Source organism: Perca flavescens, chromosome 13 (assembly GCF_004354835.1).
Source record: "Perca flavescens isolate YP-PL-M2 chromosome 13, PFLA_1.0, whole genome shotgun sequence".
NCBI lineage: Eukaryota > Metazoa > Chordata > Actinopteri > Perciformes > Percidae > Perca > Perca flavescens.
This window is the reverse complement of record NC_041343.1, coordinates 1,022,501-1,029,966: the sequence shown is the minus strand read 5'-3', so window position 1 is coordinate 1,029,966 and position 7,466 is coordinate 1,022,501. Positions and strand designations below refer to the sequence as shown.

The 7,466-nt window shown below is 41.0% G+C and overlaps 1 long non-coding RNA gene across 1 annotated transcript in view; it reads left to right on the top strand.

The window, feature by feature from the left end:
• The first annotated feature begins 201 nt into the window (after positions 1-201).
• Positions 202-7,466, top strand: part of LOC114566718 (uncharacterized) — a 23,245-nt gene continuing 15,980 nt past the window's right edge. The window contains exons 1-2 of the long non-coding RNA XR_003694089.1: positions 202-234; positions 327-446. This is a non-coding gene — a long non-coding RNA (uncharacterized LOC114566718). The remainder of the gene's footprint in view (positions 235-326; positions 447-7,466) is intronic.

Here is a 7,466-nt window from a genome sequence, read left to right as displayed (position 1 = left end):
TCTCGTAATTTTCAGAAAGCAGTTGCCGTCTTCACAACTCGGAGACAAACTTTTGAATTAACTTCATTAATTCTTCTGTATAAAGACATAGATACGTTAATAGATACCGATCTTAACCGTTTTTTTTGTTTTTTTACAGACTAACCTCGCCTCATAACGAGGCCGTGACCTATATTTGCTCGGAGCTGTCTGCAAGTCCAGATTTACATGACGCTGATAATGACGCCATTGTGTGTAAGTCATTTTTACTTTTTCATCTTTCCATGTTTAATTTTACTGTGACTTATGTTTTTTATTCATACCACTCTCATTTCATTGTTTTCCAGCTGTCTGTAAGACATATTACCAGACAGCACGCAGGAGCTTCAGCTAGAAACAACCAGATGTGGCATCGCGGGCAGAAGCTGAGAAGAGTTCTGCTCGGAGTCGGTCGAGAAGAAAAGAGGGTAAGATTAGATCCGTTTGGTCAATGTGAATATTTTTCAGGTGCATTCATAGCGTCGATATTTGTTGCGTGTGCTGTATGTCTCCGATGCTTCGCACATAGTTATTTTTTCTGATTGCGTTTGTGTTTTGTGTCAATAAAGCTCTATCTTTGAATAAACCACACGTTCCTGGCAAATCATTTTAACTATGATAATCATGACATGAATATACAACATAGCATATATGAAATAAATATATATAATACATAAATAAATATATATATATATAATTTTATTATTATAATAATAATGGCCCAGGTTGACCAATAGCCTAACCCGTGACAGACCTGTCAACCAATCACGAGAGATTTTTCTTGTTTAAAAGTAGTGGTTTCATCCAATAGCGAGTGAGGAAATTCCAGACGTTCTCTGGCCAGGCGCCTATTAATATTCTAATTAGATCCATTAACACCTCCGCGGGGGCTCTCCACGTCGTCATGGTTCGTTTCCGACAATATGTGGCACAGACGAACGTGACGTTCGCAGCCTGTAAATTCTCGATAACTGCCGAAAATTAGGGGGATTTCCGGGCGTTTACAGGCATTTATGGGAACGGAAATCCCACTTTTCATGCAGTGTGTTATGCAGGTGAAAAAAGGTTGTTCTTGATGTTTGTTTTAAGTGGGTGTTAAAGGATATATCCTGATTAAAAATAACTCCTAGATTTCTGACAGTAGTGCTGGAGGCCGTGGCAATGCCATCTAGAGTAGCTATATCTTTATGCTACATTTACACGTGGGCGTGTCGAAACTTTGAATTGGTGTTGTTCAAAACCTTTCTTTTTAGTAAACTCTGTGTACACAAACAGTGTTCTCAATGCTGGCGTTCATGTGTAGAGCCCCTGGTGATACTTAGAGCAAAGTTTCATGTTGTGTCGAGTCTTCTTTAGTTTCCGTCCTAATTCTGCTTTTAAACTAAAGTTTGACTCGGGTACATTCACAAAAAGACCCTAGGTTGCATTTTGGCGAGAATTACGCTTTAAGAATCTAAAACAGATTTTATTCTGGCCACCGCTGCCACTGTTTTGTAAATGGTAAGGATTATTAGGAAAAATCTTCTTTTCAAACTACTTTTTCCAAGACCTTGGAAATAAAAGGAAGTCAAGAAATAGCTCAACTGGCTCAGTAAGGAAATGTGGGCCGGACAGTCAGCATGGGGTAGGGGAAGGAAAATGTTTTACCTTAAAGCTATAGTGCGTAGTTTCTTTCTCCCTCATGAAGAATTCTAAGTAATGACAACAAAACTGTCGACACGTCCACATGATACAAGCCTTCCCAACCCCACCCCTCCTCCACGCAGTTGCTAGTAGCCAAGGAGGACACTTTCTGCGCGCAGAAGTCACCAGATGACACAATCTTCTGAGCATATTGGCAATGGCTTGAATGTAAAGGACATTCATTAATATCAAAAAGTTATGCACTAGCGCTTGTCATGGTAAAAAAAAATGGTACAGGGGGATAACAATAAAATATGTCTTTTCTTCTAATTGAAAAGGCAGGCTGTTTATGTGGAAGAGGTTAGGATAATCTCAGTAGCTGCACAGCCACAAGAAACAGCATGAAAGTTATATCTCTGGTAAATAAAGTTGTATAAGAACTTTTGAGGTGTAAGCTTGGATTGCTAAACAGTGTCGGAGATTTCACTTGTGGTTCACTTACTCTTAGTCTTTGTCACGTTAAATTAAATGTAATGTCATCAAACTCTCACACTGAAAGGAAACACATCAGGGACTTTGTGAATGTCGCTGCACTCTTGAGCGGAGCTCCAGTTCTGTAACAACTTTTCTGAATCAACCCTTTTCATCACCATAATTCACTAAGTCCCCCAAACCTCTTTAAGTGGTTTGCCTTTATCTACAGCAGTGGCTCAGTACACCCCTTTGTCTTTGTAAATCTCTTTATGTCCAGTCTCTGCCTTAGCACTTGCCAGAACAGAGGCATATATCAAGAAACATATATAAAACTGGATTTACTGCTGGTACAGATATGTCTGATTATGCCTATTACAGGACTTCAGTTTACACAGTTTGAAAGAAATATCTGCAGAAATATATCTGCTGTTCTGTGTTCAGGGGGGAATTGTGTTGTCATTGCAACTCCTTTTCTTGTGAGCTGAGTTTTAAATTTGATGTGACGGTATCTGTGTGGCACCTCTTTGTGTACTCATGCACAGTGTGTAGGAAAAAAAGACAAGACCTGGAGAAGAATGGAACAAAAGCCGATGCTGCTAATGAAAAAAGCAGTGAAGCAGGCTAATTGAATAGGAACACAGGGCTAAGGCTACTTTCGATTGCATTTGAGGAAAACAATGTGCGATTGGCGACCCCAGTGTCTTTTACACATCTCCATTTGCATAAGGTGCACTTCGGCAGAGCGTCTTTCTGGAATACAGATTAGCACCAAGACAACAGAGATAGAAGAGAGCTGTTTCGCCAGCCCAGGCGAGCTGGCACACATCGTTTTTTGCACTCCTTGTTTCTTGCTTTTTTTCACCATCTCCTAATCTGATGCTGTTTTTTCTTTTTTTCCATCGTGTCTGAACCTCAGGACATAAAGGGTTCATTTCTACCAGGCCACAGGCATGTACACTGTGTGCTTGAAAGCACAGATTCCTGGATTTCATATTATTATCCAGTGTTGCTTGGAAAACATTTGGCTCCAGAAAGCCCAGGTGTGTGTCCATAGCTGCTGATAGTTAAAGTTGTGCCATCATGCACCATAAGGACACACTGTTTGGCAAACTTTAATGCTTGTGGAGGCCTCTGCCTGTGATTGTTTATAAGGTAAAGGGTCACACCCGTCTGACTTAAGCTATTTGTTCACTTTCATGACAGCCCAGTATCAAAGTTTAATAAGCTAAATTAGCCTCCTAGTGGTGACTGATGAAGTGATGGCAGATCCGGTTGACATACGGGTGTCTGATGGCATTTAAATCAGGTCTCTGCTACCACCTCAAACAGTGGCATAGCACTAATGACTTCGGGCTGATGACTTGACACACTAGAAGAAATAGGGCTTAATTCACTTTTCATTTAATACATTACAAAAGATATTCTTTGTGGTATGACGCTTGAGTCCCCAAAAAACTTTGGATGGATCAGATTTAATTGAAGGTGAATGGATCCTGAGCCTGCAGGGTAGGTGTCATTTGTAAACAACAATGTGATGTATGAGCTGTAATCATGCTGTTAAAAGCATAGCAGCAGCATCACACAAACTCTCTTCTGCCAGTGTCTGAAAAATGGATACAATACAGTATCGTGACATTTTCTTTGGCAAAACTGTATCAATACACGGACACCAAGATTCTATTTTTACTACTATTTTTTATAGTATTTGCAAAACATGTAATTTGCAACATGAACATCCCCCATTCGTCATCACCACTCACCCAGACAAAAATCAAGAACATATGACTGTAACTTCAATATTAAAGACCATACAACGAAATAACAAAATAGACAATAAACTACGTTGAGTGAGTGATGTCAGAGAGTGTGTGGTCAAGCAAGGAGGAGTGCGGCTGTGTGAGGGAAAAGCAAAAGGGAGAGAGCAAAGACGAGTGAGTTAAAGTAAAGTGAGTTAACAATGAACAATAAAACAACAATCTTCATAAGACACGGTGGGTTCATCTGTTGTTAATACTGTCGTTAAAGTGAAGGGTGTTACCCTCGATAGAGCATTGGTCCTGGAGGGAATGTCTCCCCTGTGCTTCCTGACCATGGTCTAAGAGCCCGAAACAGGAAAGGCGGAACACGATAAAGTTGGAGGAACCAAGCAACTGGCCCATTCCAAACAGGCACACACTCCAAAAGGGCACTGCCCTAGTCTTTTTAAAATGGCAATAATATCGTATTGTGAAATAAGTATCATGATAATATTGTATCGTGAGACCTCTGGTGATTTCTACCCCTAGCAGACACATGATCAATCAACAAGCATACACTCTAAATGCACACACCTGCATGTACATGGCAGTCTCCACAGAGAAGCACGCTGTGCAATTATGAATGGCCTTCTCTTGACAGACAACTGTGCTTGGACTGGCTGCTTTCCCTCCCATGTTCGCTTGCTGCCTCCTTATTAAATTGGAAGCAAGTAGGAGAAATCATTGTCACTCAAATGGCAAGGCTGTGTCTGTTGACTACACTTAAATAAGGACTCCTCACTCCCACTCATGTGTACACATATCAGGTGCTTGTTTGTACAGACAGCTGGCATTGACTGAGTGACTTGGGGGATCTTGATTGGTGCCTACAGTGACAGAGGCCGCCCATCTTAATGCTTTCCCCATCTCCTCCCAATTCCTCCGATGAGCGTGTGTTAACAGGAAGAAAAAGTGGCTGTGACTCGTGTTCCATATAATTCATAACCTGGGGAGCTCGGCTACATGAGTGTCCTCAGAGAATGACAAGCTATGCAGAGTACAAGCCTTACTCATTTGCTTTGGCATTCGTTGCAAGGACTTTTGACGCTTTCAGAATATTTCCTCCATCTTCATTACTGAGTGTACCATGGGACATAAGAGAGGCAGATCAGCATTCCCATATGGAAAGCAACATGATTTAAGAATACTAATTTAGTCACGTGTCATGGTGTTAATGCAAATGTGTTATTACCCCACCATTGATGTTGCTGTGAGGGCCTCCATTAGTGTTTTCTTTATCTTCACATTGGCTCTGAGATTGTAACTGTCAAGTTGGTATCGGTACTCAACATCCATCAGTTTACAGACTGATGGCCTGGTTCAACTTTGACCTACCAAATGTGGACTTGACCTTAACTATTTGAGGAGTTATAGTAGTTTCAAGAAATCAGGCTGCCCTCACAATTATGCAAATGTAGCAGCAAAGACCTCTGAAATTGAATCACCCTATAACACACTGTAAGTACAAAGTTTATATTATCCATTGCCTTCGTTATTTTGTGTTTGCAAGTGTATCTGTGGGGATAGGAACAGGTACGACATCAACATATTTCTGTTTTAGAGTGAAAACAAAACCTTTTCAGCATTCAACTTGCACCTGATGGATAAAACATTGGCAGGAAGGTGGAAGCAGCAGCAAATATTTCACCTCGGAACCTGAGCAGCAACAATGACAGCGATGCAGTGTGCTTGAGGGGTGAAGTGATTGTCCTTTGCTTATTATGTGTATTAACAGTGGAATGAAAGTCACTGTTCCGCTGGCTCTCTAATGGTCTGAATCTAAATGTCTTTCGTAAATGTCTTTCATAGATGGCTCTTCTGCCCAAGATAGACGGTGCAGGCTTGCTTTTATTTCTTCTTTTTTCAGCCGCGCTGATGTTGTAGTCTGTAACCGTCACATGGTATTATCCACGTTGGTATGAGAGACACCATATTACAGTAATTAACCTCTTATTGTGTGTTTGAACACATTTTCACCTTTCATCATAGCTTGTGAGAGTTCCTCTATCATTTATGCCTGGATGTTATCTAGTACCTGTATTAAAAGAATCATTCTGGTGAAACAGCCCTCCAAACAGATTTGTCATTGCACTACAGGGTTCATTCATTATTAAATCCACTACGGCCAATGCTCATTTGGTCAATCAAGAACACCTGATGAACAATCCGTTTATATGTAAGGTCTCCTGGAGGGCCTGAGCCTTGTCTCTGTGCAAATTGGACTGTGTGGGTGGCATACAAATAATTAACATCAATAGGTTGTCTCCACTGTAATTTACTGAAGAGGGAAGCAGAGATTAGTTTTGATCTTGTTTTTCTGACATCCTCTAGAGATGTACGTCACGGACACAGGTCAGAGGCTGATGGAGGGGCTGCAGTAGAAGGGGGAGGTGACAGGGAGGTGTGTGTGTGTGTGTGTGTGTGTGTGTGTGTGTGTGTGTGTGTGTGTGTGTGTGTGTGTGTGTGTGTGTGTGTGTGTGTGTGTGTGTGTGTGTGTGTGTGTGTGTGTGTGTGTGTGTGTTCAACGGCAGCCCAGCATGTGATGGTAGTGAGGATCCTGAGTAATCATCAGTGATGTGCCTCCTATCAGGCGAAGGCACACAGCAGCCAATATTTTTGCAGCATACTGATTTGTTATTGTGGAGGTTCACTTTAGCAACATGGCTGTTTGGTGTTGAACGAGGCTTGGAGAAACAATTGCATGCTGAGCTAAACCAAACACAGTGAGAGGGCCCATTGTTGTGTTCACAATAATATTCCATTTGCCTATGAAAACAGCCAGTCATGCGGCACAATTTCTAATATTAATTCTGGAGGCCAGCAGAAAAAGAGCATGTTCTTATTAACAAAAAGAGACCAGTCAATGTTACAAACTGAGACACAACACTAAAAATGTAGGTAGTAATATTGTTTAGGGGATGTTTGGGCAAAAACTGAAACAAATAACGTTAAAGTTCACATCTCAGCATGACTTTCATTGCACTAACCCTTGTATCATCTCCCATCTAGTCTATATATCGACGATGTTCCACTTCCGGGATTGTTTAGGTGCCACCCAACTTTTGTATTCATAAAACAGAAAAATTTCAAAGTGGCTTGTTTGGTGCATATTTTTCCATGTAGCTCTTAGTCTCGACCCTCCTTCGCTACCAGATGGGTCTGACCCATGAGTTTGCTGGGGGGCAGGGGGAGCACTGTCCCCCTGCTGGCTGAAATGGGTAATTGCATTGTTTAAAAAATTTGTGGAATAATTACGTCGGAATGACCAGATATTTTATAAATATCTTAAATAACACAAAACTAAATGGTGGTAGGTAATACATCTGATTTCATATACTGCTTTATTAAAAATCATATTACCTGGCTGGGAGCAGCAGGACATAAAAGACGAAAATTACTGTTGCGCTAGTCTGGACATCTTGCCGTGCCAAGGTTGCAATAAAGGTTTCCTAAATGCAATGTATATAAATGTGATGTCATCTTACTAATTGATTGCGGGTTTTGTGTAGATTTGGACTTTTATACGTTTATTGTGCCCGTGCCGCGATTGGATTT